The sequence below is a fragment of the Panthera onca genome, chromosome B3 (genome assembly GCF_046562875.1).
Source record: "Panthera onca isolate mPanOnc1 chromosome B3, mPanOnc1 haplotype 2, whole genome shotgun sequence".
Lineage (NCBI taxonomy): Eukaryota > Metazoa > Chordata > Mammalia > Carnivora > Felidae > Panthera > Panthera onca.
The window spans coordinates 102,056,566-102,071,556 of record NC_138344.1 but is presented as its reverse complement, the minus strand read 5'-3'; the positions used below and the strand labels follow the sequence as shown (position 1 = coordinate 102,071,556).

The 14,991-nt window shown below is 38.6% G+C and overlaps 1 protein-coding gene across 8 annotated transcripts in view; it reads right to left on the bottom strand.

Moving 5' to 3' along the window:
• FBXO34 (F-box protein 34) overlaps positions 1-14,991 on the bottom strand; it is an 88,077-nt gene that overhangs the window by 21,135 nt on the left and 51,951 nt on the right. For 3 of the 8 annotated variants that reach the window (XM_078448228.2, XM_078448229.2, XM_078448230.2), the window contains exon 2: positions 10,155-10,236. The exons of 3 other annotated variants lie outside the window; for them this stretch is intronic. The gene's annotated coding sequence lies outside the window, so the exon portion shown is untranslated. Of the gene's footprint in view, positions 1-2,124; positions 4,622-9,316; positions 10,101-10,154; positions 10,237-14,991 lie in introns of those variants that run through there. 2 more of the 8 variants (XM_078448231.2, XM_060619890.3) reach the window with 2 other exon arrangements.

Here is a 14,991-nt window from a genome sequence, read left to right as displayed (position 1 = left end):
AATGTGGAAACTGATCAATTAAAGTGTAATGAATATTTTTAAATAATTGGTTATATAAGCAGTTCATCTTAGAATATTAAATGATGGGTCTTTTTTTTTTTAAATATTTATTTTGAGAGAGAGCATGAGCAGGGGAGAGGCAGAGAGAGATGGAGAGAGGGAGAATCCCAAGCAGGTTCCATGTGATTAATGCACAGAGCACGACTCAGGGCTCCAACTCAGGAAACCATGAGAACATGACCTGAGCCAAAATCAAGAGTCAGACACTTAACTGACTGAGCCACCCAGGTGCCCCGACAGGTCATTTTTTAAAATGTGCTTTATAACATTTTTAAACAAAGCTGTGTGTGCATACACACATATTGATATAAAAATAAATAGAAGAGTCAAAGGATTTGCTCAGAAGTCACCAAATCAGCTGTACAGGCCTTCCTAATTACAAGTACAGTATAATAATGATGCTATTTCCTAAACCCTCAAATCCCAGTGGTTCTCCATTCTTTAAAAGGAAAATTAAGTCACAAACCAAAGTCAGTTCAAGTTCATTTTAAAAGAAATGTTTCTTTTGCCCAGGAAATGGTCAAAGACTCAAAGATTAACTGAACATACACAGATCCAGGCTGAACAAAAAGTCAAAAGGAAAGCATTAGATACCATCTACTCCTTAAGGGCAGGGACCCTGTATGGTATTTTATAGATTCCCCCTATGAGATCAAGCACAGAATACTTTACACATAAGAAGAGCTCCATGATGGGAATGCAAGCTGGTGCAGCCACTCTGGAAAACAGGATGGAGATTCCTCAAAAAACTAAAAATAGAACTACCCTCCGACCCAGCATTTGCACTACTAGGTATTTATCCAAGGGATACAGGTGTACTGTTTCAAAGGGACACATGCACCCCTGTGTTTATAGCAGCACTATCTGCAATAGCCAAAGTATGGAAAGAGCCCAAATGTCCATCGATGGATGAATGGATAAAGATGATATGGTATATATATATACAATGGAGTATTACTCGGCAATCAAAAAGAATGAAATCTTGCCATTTGCAACTACGTGGGTGGAACTGGAGGGTATTATGCTGAGTGAAATTAGAGAAAGACAAAAATCATATGACTTCACTCATATGAGGGCTTTAAGAGACAAAACAGATGAACATAAGGGAAGGGAAACAAAAATAATATAAAAACAGGGAGGGGGACAAAACATAAGAGACTCATAAATATGGAGAACAAACAGAAGGTTACTGGAGGAGGTGTGGGAGGGGGGGATGGGCTAAATGGATAAGGAGCACTAAGGAATCTACTCCTGAAATCATTGTTGCACTATATGCTAATTAATTTGGATGTAAATTTAAAAAACAATAAATTTTAAAAAATTAAAAAAAAAAAAAAAAGAGCTCCACGAAAAGTAAACGCCGGGAACTATTCTGCAATAGCATCCCAGTCTCTCAAACCTTCATCAATCTGGCCTCCAAATAAAGGGGGAAATAATACTTAATAAACTCCTTTGACTCAAAATACCTACTCTTCATTGTCACGCAATCTACTAATGGACCCACTGGACTTGCTGGGTGGGAAAACCAGTTTGACAAGGCAATCACTGCCCTGCTCCAGAGACAACTTCATAAACTCAGTACCCAAATCCCCCCAATACCTCCCACAAGGAAAAACTGTTTTACCCCATGACTTCCTTATAAAGTCTCAATATCCTCTGTCATCGAAAGTTGATAACACAATGGTTCTCAATCTTTCTTGAACTGCGGACACTTCAGAATCTGAGGAAAAGTCTAAGTCCTCTGCCCAAGAAAAAAGGCCAGGGCATGCACACAAACTATTCTGCACAGAATTCAGGGGAAATCTCAAGGCTTCTGATTAACAGCTCCTGTCTTAGTTCTTCCTTGTATACTTTCCTTTTACCGTCACAGGGACTGTTTAACCTTTCTTCCCTACCTGTTACCATCTTTATCATTTACTCACTGTACTACTACTGTAGTACATTGTACAACTACAGAAACTGCTTACCCAGCTGGACCCCTCCTGCCCGGGTCTCATCCACTGCCCCACCCTCACCCAGCAGTATTAAGGAATAGCTACTATATGCCTCCCATGGGACACTTACCTTGGTCTATCTTGTCTTCCTCTCCCCTACTATACTGTAAACTGAAAGTTATAAGTAATCATACTCCTTTCTGTAGCTCTCACAGAGCATGTAGCACAGGGCCTTCCTTGCACCTGGCAAGTGTTCATTAGAGTGAATCAATGTCAAACCTAAGGATGTAATGGAAATCTTTCTTTTAAAAGATCAGCAACCATCTTTTAAATGGAACATGGGAGTGCCTGACTAATCGATACTTGGGCAGACCAGGAAGTTGATACAACTAAACAACTCCACCCACCACTTCCTGACCTAGTGCACTGCTAGCTCAGTGATGGGAGGTAGAAGAAGTGGAGATGCTCTCCAGGTCATGGTCACTTTTAATCTTCATTACTTTTCTGCAAAGCCAAAACACAGTTTGGCTTGAGTAGCCACTTTTTTCCAGCACCCTACTTACCTAAAAATTTCTATGCAATGCCGGATTTTAAAGAAAATCCTACTCACCGGCCATGTGCAAACAAATAACTTCCACAAAAGTTTTCCAACTTAATACTGTCAGTTTAAGTAGAGTAAAAACAACTTTCACGTTGCTAATAACCTCCACGACAGAACAATCTAGATAAGCAGACATTCAGCTATGAGTTAGGCAACATCCTTCTCATTTTCAAAGCCCCAAACCACATCCTTTAAATACTAAAATATACAGACATGAAGTCCCAACAAGAAATACTGTAAAGTCTCCCCATGGTTCTTTACTATATTAAACACAGCTGTCCAGGGTCATGTTTACATAGATTTTTTTTTAATGCCAAACCAACATCAGTGCTAAAATATTTCTGATAAACAGACTCCTACACACCCAAACTAGAAAGGAAAAGGGCACCAAGAAGTTTAAAAATACTTTCATCTTTAAGGGCAATAAAAACACAAACTGGGTCCTATTATCATGTTTTGGTCATTTTGGTGTAACAGTTATATACATTTATTTCAAAGCCACAATGCTTTATTAATTACTTTAATAGAAAATCTTAACTTCCCTGGTTCTTTCTAAATCAATTACAAAGATGCAGAGTTCACACCCAGAACCCTTAGGTACTTCAATTTAATAAACCAAACCACAAAGGAGAACCTGATACCAAGATCAGATTTCACTGCTGGGTTAATAGGTGGCAAAACTGTACATACCAAACAGCAAAGCCAAACACACTAAGAGTTAAGAAATGATACAAAACTACATCACCCCCAAATTTCTACCAATAAGCCTATTCCTCTCATACTGCCAATCTTATAGAAACAGACCATTAGTACAATAAAGTAACCAATCATAATTCACAAACTGCTGGAATTTGTGACTTGTGGGTCTAACTCTTGTCAGCCTCTAAGCAGGATCCTACTCCCTAGGAAAGGTGGTCTTATAAGCTAATAAATTGTAGCCACTGGAAAAATAAAACAAGTATCTTCCCTAAACATACCAGCACCTGAGCTGTAAGAAATGTTTTGTATCTACAAAGAACTTTTGCAAACATCTCATCTGCCCTCTTTCTGTTCCTCAGATCATTTGCATCTTGGTTGCGTACAAAGGTATCAGCTGCTCCTTCTTTCTTTCCTCTCCAGTCTCCATATGCCTATTCCCCCATGCTCATGTCACCACAAACCTATATATAACCTTAATGTTTTTGTATTGAAGTCTGCAACCATTGTGCTGAAAGGAGATAAAAGCTCAAAAACTGAAACCTGCTCAAGATCAAGTAGGGATGTAGCCATAACTTCAAAGGTCAACATTTTCTGATACACTACAAGCTCAAAACACTACATTTTAAGTTATAAAAGATTAAGGGGCACCTGGGTGGCTCAGCTGGTTAAGGATCTGACTACTGGTTTGGGCTCAGGTCATGATCTCATGGCCTGCCTTAGGCTCCACACTGGGCATGGAGCCTGCTTGAAGTTCTCTCTCTTTCTCTCCCTCAGCCCTTCTCTCTCTCTCTCTCTCTCTCTCTCTCTCTTAAAATAAGATTCAAACAAAGAGGTACACCAAGTTCTCCTTATGAAAACACTTTACAATATATGTTACTTCAGGAACTGACACTTAGTCCCATCATGTATTAAACATTTCCAACTTTTAGAAAGCATAGTAAAAGACAATCTGAGAAAGAGCTTTGTATCCAAGAAGCCTTCTACAGTGATTAGCAAAGAACCAAACATTACCCAGAAGCAAACCAGAAGCTAACCTGCATTACCTGGGATCTTACAGACAGGTGACAGTGCTAGACCTAATTTCATGCAGAGGCAGATCCTTTACATCAGTCATTCAGTGTTTCATATAACAACGCCCTCAAGGAGAATAACATTTACTATAATTCTTATTTCTACTCTGAGTGGGATGTATAAGTGAGAAAAATATTAAATACCCAAGGATAATCAAATAGGAAGTTCTTCAGTTCCTGAATTCATGTGGAAAATAATTATTGAACACCTACAGACATGCTCCAAGGTGCCTGAAACCCTGATTTAATAAAGGAAAAATGAAAGCTAAACAATGAACAAAGTTTCAGCAGCAGCTCAAATGTAAAAAAGTAAAGAAGATGAGTTATCACAGTATCTTTAAAATGTGACAAACACGGGGCGCCTGGGGGGCTCAGTTGATTGAGCATCTAACTTTAGTTCAAGTCATGATCCCACAGCTTGTGAGTTCCAGCCCCGCGTCAGGCTCTGTGCTGACAGCTCAGAGCCTGGAGCCTGCTTCGGATTCTGTGTCTCCCTCTCTGTCTGCCCCAACCCATTCGCATTCTGTCTCTGTCTCTCTCAAAAATAAATAAACATTAAAAAAAAAAATTTTTTTTTAATGTGACAAACACAACAGAATTTGCAGAGTGAATGGCAGCACTTATACTGTAAGCATCAATTTAGTTTTTCAAACTTTATTCAAAATAGTATCAAAATAATATGAAACTAAATAGCATATTAAAGTATATTAATAAAGTATAAAGTATATTAAATAGTTTATAGTTGTATAAGAACTAGAAGCATACAGGGTTTACTAGTTTTGTTCATACATATTTAACTACATAACAATGCAACGTAAAAATGTTTTAGTTCTATATATATTAAAGGGTCTTGGGGCGCCTGGGTGGCTCAGTCGGTTAAGCGGCCGACTTCGGCTCAGGTCATGATCTCACAGTCCGTAAGTTTGAGCCCCGCATCAGGCTCTGTGCGGACAGCTCAGAGCCTGGAGCCTGTTTCGGATTCTGTGTCTCCCTCTCTCTGACCCTCCCCCGTTCATGCTCTGTCTCTCTCTGTCTCAAAAATAAATAAACGTTAAAAAAAAAAAAAAGTTTAAAAAAAAGGGTCTTAATGAATTTCTTCCTTTGGATGATTCACATGTTACTCAAATTTACAAAATAATACTCCAGACCAGAAATTATTTAGTGCGAGAGAAGATGAGAGCAGCACAGGAAAAACTATTAATATATTTATAATATAAGTGCATACCACAGAGATTTGATTAAAACTACACAGATGGTAGAGATTTTTGGACCCACTCTCATCTAAATCTGCAACACTAGCATTACACTCAAATTGCAACTACTGGGACACCTGGCTGGCTCATTCCTTAGAATATGAGACTCTTGTTCTCAGGATGTGAGGTCAAGCTTCATGTTGGGTATAGAGTCCTAATTAAAAAAATTAAAAAACAATAAATTGCAACTATCCTGTGGGGGGGCCTAAAGAGACCAGGCCTTTCCTACCTTTGGGAATTTTCTTCCGTTTCACAAGTATAAAATAATTTCCAGCCTCTAATTTGAACATTCAAGCAATCATTACTCCTATTCAAATCTCACAGTTTGTGAGCGAAGGTACCAACTAGATCTTTTCTTCACTCAGTATTTACTAAGCATCTACTATGTACCAGGCACTCTTCCAAAGATTAGTGATACAGCAGTGAGCTAAATATAAAAGTATTCGTCTTCATCAGATATACATTCTAGCTGGGAAGCAGACTAATAAAGCATATGGTACATGAAAGGTCTTTATGGAAAGAAAAGGAAGTATGGAGCATATATATCATATATAAAAAATATATCTAAAGCATAAGATTTTGGAAAGCTATTTTACAGTCAACCATATCATGAAACAATTTTTTTTAGTAAATAAAACTCATTAGAAAGAATATGAGTGCCCTTTTCTATGACAAATCTAGAAATGGAATACGAACATCAGGATAATTGAAACACAATGTCACATAAAGCAAAGTCTTTTAGGAAATGAATCTGATCCTGCTTTGTGCACAAACCATTCCTGAAATACCCTAGATTTGAAGCAAATTTTAGAAGATTTATGGAAACACATACAAAAAGCCTTAAAAGTGAGTTTAAGACAATATAAGGGAAAGGAAATATAAAAATCAAGAGATTATTATTTAGGTCACTCACTGTTAGCATAAGTGTATAGTATTTCCTAAGTTTTTATCACTAAAACTAAATTTGATATAAAGAGAAAAGTGATGTCATGGCTATCCGAGGCAACTCAGCTGTAAGTTGCTTGCACGATTACAGGAAACACACAAATCAAAACTACAGATAAATGCCTTCTACAGGTTCTCATTTGGGAAGATGGCAAGGGGAAAAGAGAAACATCAGAAGAGGAACAAAAAACAGGCAAATCCAACAGGAAAAACACGATCTTTGAACTTAACATGAAAACAAAGGCCAGCCATAAGGTAAAGAAAAGCAGTACTGAAATTAACGTTTTTCCTAGCAAGAACCTAGAAAAATAGGCAATGGGAAGGCTCAAGAGGTAAATTTTATCAGAAAAAAACAAATTATTGTGAAGTTTTCTTTTTGGTCTTAAACAAGTACTTTAATTCCCAAAGACCCCTTAAAAAAAAAGTTGCACAAGGAATTAGCTGAAGATCAGAAGAGTATGAATACCTAGGAAGTTAAAATCCATTTGGTTATATCAGCTGAAGAAAGTAACTAAGGTTGATTAGGCTTTAAGGAGGAGCTTAAAAAATTTTTAAGCCATGTTTGTTGTGCCTTTAGGAAAGTGTAGGTAAGGGTGCTGAATCTTCTTGTATTGAGCAAGTTCTTTGGTTCTTAAGGGGATTATAATCAGTTGTGGGTCAAAAACTGTACATCAAGATTCATCACAGCTTGGATGAATTCTTTCTTAGGTTATTCTTCTTTCTTCTATTAAAAAAAAGTTTTAATTCTATCCCACTATCACATTTCTATCCACATCCCACAAATCCAGAAACAAAATTCATTGACTCTCCAAAATAATATTGAGTAGAAAGTTAAAATTTTAGGGGCTGCCTGGCTGGCTCAGTCAGAAGAGCATGCAACTTTTGATCTCGGGGTTGTGAGTTCGAGCCCCACACTGGGTATAGAGATTACTAGAAAATCATAATCATAACAATAATAATAAATTTTAACAAAGTTAAAATTTTAGAAAGAGAATGATTCAAAAGTATCAAGAAAAATCCTTTAAGATCATCCAACTTCCTGGGCGTCTGGGTGGCTCAGTCGGTTAATTGTCTGGTTCTTGGTTTTAGCTCAGGTCATGATCTCATGATTCATGGGTTCAAGCCCCGCACAGGGCTCTGTGCTGTACAATCAGGCTCTGTGCTGACAGCACAGAGCCTGCTTGGGATTCTCTCCTTCTCTCTCTGCCCTTCCGCCTCTCACTCACTCTCAAAATAAACTTAAAAATTTTTAATTAAAAAAAAAAAAATCACCCAATCCTGTTATTTCATGCTCAAAACAAAAACAAAGAAAGTGTAATGTTTATTTGGTTTCTTGAACAGAACTTCCTTATTGTGGGAAATACAAAGTCTGAGAATCAAAGAATCACGAGATGACCACCTACCCATGTGTTCATACATTGATGGAGGACCAGAAAACACACTTTTATCATTCAATTCTTAAGCTGACAGGGTTCCAAAGGCTAGCTTATACTAAAAATTCACGTAAATTTATTAAGTCATAATGAAGATCAAAATTCCAATTTCAGAAACTGGAATACCTAAGTTCTCCATTCATATTGTTTCCTCTCCTGGTATCAACATTATTAAACCAGAAGGTTTGGGTTACACATGAAAAAAAGCAAAGAAAGAAGAATAACCTAAGAAAGAATTCAACCAAGCTATGATGAATCTTACAGTTTTTGACCCACAACTGATTATAATCCCCTTAAGAACCAAAGAACTTGCTCAATACAAGAAGATTCAGCACCCTTACCTACACTTTCCTAAAGGCACAACAAACATGGCTTAAAAATTTTTTAAGCTCCTCCTTAAAGCCTAATCAACTTTAGTTACTTTCTTCAGCTGATATAACCAAATGGATTTTAACTTCCTAGGTATTCATACTCTTCTGATCTTCAGCTAATTCCCTTAACTGTTCTAATCTCTCTAGCTGCTCACTTACTAAACCACAAAGTTCCTTCTGAGGATGTCTCACTGCATCTATTACTACCCAGCTCTTCCTAATTTTCTGAGTCTCCGTATCTCAAAGCTGAATAGTATACTCCCTTCAAAGAGAAGAATCTGGGGCGCCTGGGTGGCTCAGTCTGTTAAGCATCCAACTCTTGATTTTGGCTTGGGTTATGATCCCACAGCATGGGATCAGGGTGGGATGAACCCCAAGTTGGGCTCCGCCCTGGGCATGGAGCATGCTTGGGATTCTCTCCTCCCCCTCTCTTCTGCCCCTCTCCCTCACTCATGCATGCACTCTCTCTTTCTCTCTCCCTCTCTTGTGGGGCTCAATCCCATGACCTATAATCAACACCTAAGCTGAAACCCAAAGAGTCAGATGTGCAAATGACTGAGCCACCCAGGAGCCCCCAAAATAAACTGCTTTTCAAAGACATTTTCTCAAATCTCCCTCAGCTCCTTCCTGGGCCTCCAAGCAATGATTCTCTAGTTTTCATGGCAGATTCTTATCCCCACCCCCTCAATCTCCCATCCCCACCTCCAGGAACTTTTAATTAAGTACAATCAATTCTGCTATATGGGATTGACAGATATATTGGGGAACAACTTGAATAGAATGTGAATTTTGTGTTTGCTTATGTATGATTTCTACTGTGAGAAACACTGAATGTACATTCAAAACTGCACTCAGCTTATCCCAGCTGTATAGAAATATAAAAAACACAAGCACACATCTCAAACATTTTAGCAAAATTTTTTTTTAAAAAACATGTCAAGGATACACACCAACCGTACTGTTTTCCTGGAAATTTTCAGATACATTGCAGCAACATGCGTGAATTCACGGAGACATCCCAGGCTCCTCAGATAGTCTAGACCGGGAACTGGCTAAGTGCTCCACCCAAGTCTAATGGCTCTAAATTCAACTTACATGCTATACCAAGTGGCCACCCAAACCTGTCTCCAGGACTCCAGGTTTATACACTGACTATTCAAAATCTCCACCTAGATGTCTAATAAGCTAGCAAGCATCTCAAGCTCAACATGTCCAAAATCAAAATCCTGACTCCCTGTGCACGTTCCACCACCACCCTCCCAAAATCTTCCCCATTTTAGTAATCAACAAACCCATTTTTCCAATTTCCAAAGCCAAAAACCTTGAGTCATCCTTGACCCCCTTTTTCCCTCACAAACCACATCAGGAATTCCCATTGGCTCTACCTTCAAAATATACTCAGAATCCAACTACATCTGACCCTTGAACAACAGCGGGGATTAGGGGCACAGACACCTCCCCATCCCTATGCAGTCAAAAATCCGAATTATAAGTTCTGACTCCCCCAAAACTTAATAGCCTACTACTGTCTGGAAGCCTTACTGATAACATAAACAGTTGTTTAGCACATACTTTGTATGTTACATGCATTATATTCTGCATTCCTACAATAAAGCTAGAGAAAAGAAAATATGAAAAAAAGCATAAGGAAAATACATCTACAGTACTGTACTATAAAAAAATCCATGTAAGTGGACCCAAGCAGTTCAAACCCATGTTGTTCAAGAGTCAGCTTGTGCCATTCACCACCTCCACTGCTAATACTCTGTTCTAACCACAATTTCTCACCTGCATTAGTCTCCCATTAGTCTTTGAATTCTATTCTTGCTCTCCATATGGTCTACTCTCAAACTCAGCAACCAGTATAATCCTATAAGGAAAAAGAAAAGCTCATCATATTTTTTTCTGTGTCACACCCTTGTTAAAAAGAAAACCACAGGCCCAAAATGGCATCACTTGGGGGGGCACCTGGGTGGCTCAGTCAATTAAGCATCTGACTTCAGCCCAGGTCATGATCTCATGATCTCACAGTTAAATGGTTCAAGCCCCACATTGGGCTCTGTGCTGACAGCTCACAGCCTGGAGCCCACTTCAGATTCTGTGTCTCCCTCTCTCTCTCTCTCTCTCTCTCTCTCTGCCCTTGCCCTGTTCCTGCTCTCTCTCTCTCTCTCTCTCAAAAATAAATAAACATTAAAATTTTTTTAAAGATTACATAGTCCTCTATATTTTACTAGCTACCTGAAAATTCAGTTTTATTGTTGACATCCTCTAAAATCATAGTAGGTATTTCAGACAACAAATCCTAATATATTCTTTTTCTCTTTCCACCAACCTTCTCCCCAGGACTTAGCTTTAAATACAGCTTTAAACACATTTAAGGAAAATCTCTTGAGATTTAGGTTCCAAACAACCTTGTCTCATAGCAAGATCTAACACCATGCACTTCAAAATCTAAGCATGCCTATTTAAACCAAAGATTACCTGTGACCCAAACCCACACTATTTGGCCAAACCTAAAAATCACTTTTTACCTTTGCCTCATTCAATTCCCTCGTCCTCCTGACCTTCGCTACCAGCTGTCTTCAATGTGGGGGGATTATGAATTGATGAGCTTTTAATAGGAAGCTATTTGGTTATTCTTAGGCAGAAAGTAAAGTCCATCTGGGTTTGTTTTGGAGTCTCTGTGATGTGACAGAACCTCAACTAGGGATTTTACTTCTTCTATAAACTATTTCATCTGCGACTTGTGTATACTGAGGATGTTTAGACACACCTTAAGCAGGCCTGGTGTCTAGTCTACAAAAGTATTTGGATTGTCTTAGGTCCTTCTGAAAAGCAATGGACCAGCATCCTGCCCCACTTCAAGAACGAGTTGGCTCCTTGTTACTATGGTGATGAACACCCTGTGAACAGAGGTAATTTGCCACTTGCTGAAATTCAAAGCATTCTGTAGCATTGTTTTTTTATCAGGAACAAGGTGGGAGGATCAGCAGAACCAATTATGGAGTATATTTATAAACACTTAAAGGAGTGTGTTACTGTATTCTGAATAACAAGATTTTAAATTGTTTAGTTTACAGGAAAAAATGAAGGAAATAAGAGGACTGAAGAAAAGAAACATGTTGACCTACATCCTAACACGTACAGCTCTGCATCATTGTTGAACCTGGCACTACAGCTTTTCCAAAATAGAGTTCTTAGACTGGTTTTCAGATTGGTCACACATACACAATATATATTAGTTTTCTCACCAGCATTTAGTCTCCTACTAGTCTCCTGCTAGTGTGTTTTGTGTATGTGTGACAAACCAACAGTCTGGAAGGGAAGAAAAATCCACTCAAGTAACAAGGTATCAACCAAGTAGGGTAAGAACAATGCTTCTGAAACACTAACAGTTAAAGGAAAGAAATTATATCTCAATAAATTCTTAAAAGTCACACTCAGGGGCACCTAGGTGGCTCAGTCAGCTAAGTGTTCGATTCTTGCTTCTGGCCCAGGGGCATGATCTCATGGTTCGGGAGTTTGAGCCCCGCATCTCTCTCTCCTCTCTCTCCATTCTTCCCCTGCTTGTGCATGCTCTCTTTTTCTCTCAAAATAAACAAACATTTAAAAAAAAAAAAAAAAAAAAAAGGAAGAATACTCAGCACCTATTCCTGATTTTCAAAAAAATTCTTACCAAACTAGGAAAACTTGACCTTAATGAAAGGAAACAGAAATTTATATGAAACAGCATACTTAATATCAAAATATTTAAAACATTCCCCTCCTATATTCAGGAATAAAACAAAGATGCCAGCCATCACATTACAAAAACAAACAAACATGCCACTAACATATTCAAAGGGAAGAGACAAAAATCTGTCACTGCTTGCAAGCTACATGTTATGGGCTTTCATGTTACTAATCAAATTAAAAGTTACTTGGTCTCACAGCTCAAAAACTTACCAGATACAAGATCAAAATTTAAAATCAGGGGCGCCTGGGCGGCTCAGTCGGTTAAGCGGCCGACTTCAGCTCAGGTCATGATCTCGCGGTCCGTGAGTTCGAGCCCCGCGTCTGGCTCTGTGCTGACAGCTCAGAGCCTGGAGCCTGTTTCAGATTCTGTCTCCCTCTCTCTCTGACCCTCCCCCGTTCATGCTCTGTCTCTCCCTATCTCAAAAATAAATAAAATGTTAAAAAAAAAAATTTAAATCAAACAAAAAAAAACATGAAACAAATAATTAACACATGACCCAGCAACTCTATTCCTAGGTATATACCCCCAAAGAACTGAAAAGAGATACTCAAATACTTGTACACAAAATTTTATAGCAGCACTATTTAAAACAGGTGCAAACAAATGAGATGTCCGTTAGTGGATGAATGTATAAACAAATGGCGGTGTATACATACAATGGATTAATGAAGTACTGGTACAAGTACTTGTAGAGAGCAAGATGGAGTCACTCAGGTCAAACAAGGGCCTTTGTCAAGCAGTGACACTGTTAAGGGTGCTGCAGCTACAAGTTATCATCAAGACCAGCACCAGTTAATGACACCCCAGAAGTGGTAACAAGAAGCAGAGGAGGTCTGCAGGGGCCCAAGAATGATTAAATCCTTTTAAAGGGGGGGGGGGGGGGGGATTTCTGCAGCTGTCAGACTCTTTAGACACTGACCCCTCTTTGACCACTTTAAAAAGGCAGCTGCAGCTGGAAGGCTCTGCCCAACTGATCTCTGAACAGAGGTGAGATCCTTCACTGCTTGAACATAATAAGCAATAAGTGCTGAGAGCTGACCCGAACAGGACCTAGGCCTGATCTCAACTGGTCGCTCACAGACTGACTCCTCATTTGGTTCATTAATTTCCCACCCCCTGTGTGATCTTGTGTGTTGTGTGACTTGTCTTGTGCTCTGCTGTGTAAGAAGCCAAGTTAATCATGTGGTGAAATGTCACTGAGTTTGGAATCCTGAACCTGCTTTATAATTATGTTAACACTGCTTTATGACTGAATAGAGCTGACACTGTAGACAGATACAACTTACGTGTGTACCTTCACAGCGTGCTTATAACAGTACTACAACATGGATGAACTTTGAAAACATTATGGTAAGTAAAAGAATCCAGACACAAAAGGTCACATATTTTATGATCCATCTGTAGAACAGACAAACCTATAGAGACCGAAAGTAGATTAACGGTTGCCTAGGGCCTAGGGGTGGGGGTTGGGGGGTCAGGACTCGGTGGGCAAAGAAATGGGAAGCAACTGCTAATGGATATGGAGTTTCTTTTGGGAGTGATGAAAATGAATCAGAGGTGATGGCTGCACAACTATGTGACTATACTAAACACCAATGAACTGTATACTTTTAAAACGCAAATCTTATGGCATATAATTCTTATCTAAATTTAAAAAGAATACTAAGATTTGTTGTGGGAAAAATAAAGTTCCCAAAACATACAAAAATACTACAGTAATCAAAACAGTATGGCAAGAGAGCAGAAACAAGTAAGTAGTTCAAGAAAACAACACCCTAAATGATTAAAGCAGGATGTTTGAATAAACTCACTGGGTATCTGAGTGAAAAGGTAGATGCCTACTTCATTATAAAAACTTAAAAGTGACAGATTGAATAAAATGTAAAATCCAATGCTGTCAAATAAGAGAGAATGATTTTAAAATCTTAGTAGGGGAGGTGCCTGCGTGGCTCAGTTGGTTGAATGTCTGACTCTTGATTTCCACAGGTCATGATCTCATGGTTCATGGGATCAAGCCTCTCGTTGGGCTCTGTGCTGACAACACGGAACCTACTTGGGATTCTCTCTCCCCCCTCTCTCTTCCCCTCTCCTACTCACACTGTGTGTGTGTCTCTCTCTCTCAAAATAAAAATAAACATTTTTTATAAATACATACATACATACATACATACACAAAATACTGACATATCTGGCTAAATACAAATTCTAAATATCTATTTGGGGAAAAGACACAATAAGGTTAAAAGATAAGCAAAAGATTGGAAGAATATTATTTGCAATATACAAAAAGGAGTAATTTCCATGATATTAAAAACTTCACGCAATCCAATGGAAATGGAGGAGAGAGGGGACAGTATTTTAGTATAATACCATTGGTGTGAAACAAAACTGAAAAGACTGTGTAGTTTGCAAATACAGAAAAACTGGTTATGCTTGGGATGACAGGGACATTTTTTTCTGCATCATATTTTCAATGTTTGAATTTCTGACCACAGTATATACAGTAATTCTATAATACCAAAAACAATTTAAAAAGGAAAAAAGTCTGAGAGGCAAACTTAAAAAAGAAACTTAAAAAAATGTTTATTTATTTTTGAGGTAGGGAGGGGCAAAGAGAGAGACAGAGAATCCGAAGCAGGCTCCACGCTGTCAGAGCAGAGCCCAACACTGGGCTCGAACTCACAAACCATGAGATCATGATCTGAGTAGACATCAAGAATCGGATGCTCAACCAAGTAAGCTACACAGGCACTACTGAGAGACAAACTTTAAGTAGCTGAGGGACACTAAAGGATTTTTAAAGGGGAAGTAGAATGGATGGTTTAGCATTGTTGACGGATCCCTGGAGTACCTTTATAGAGAATGGATAGGAGAGGTACCAGTTTGGAA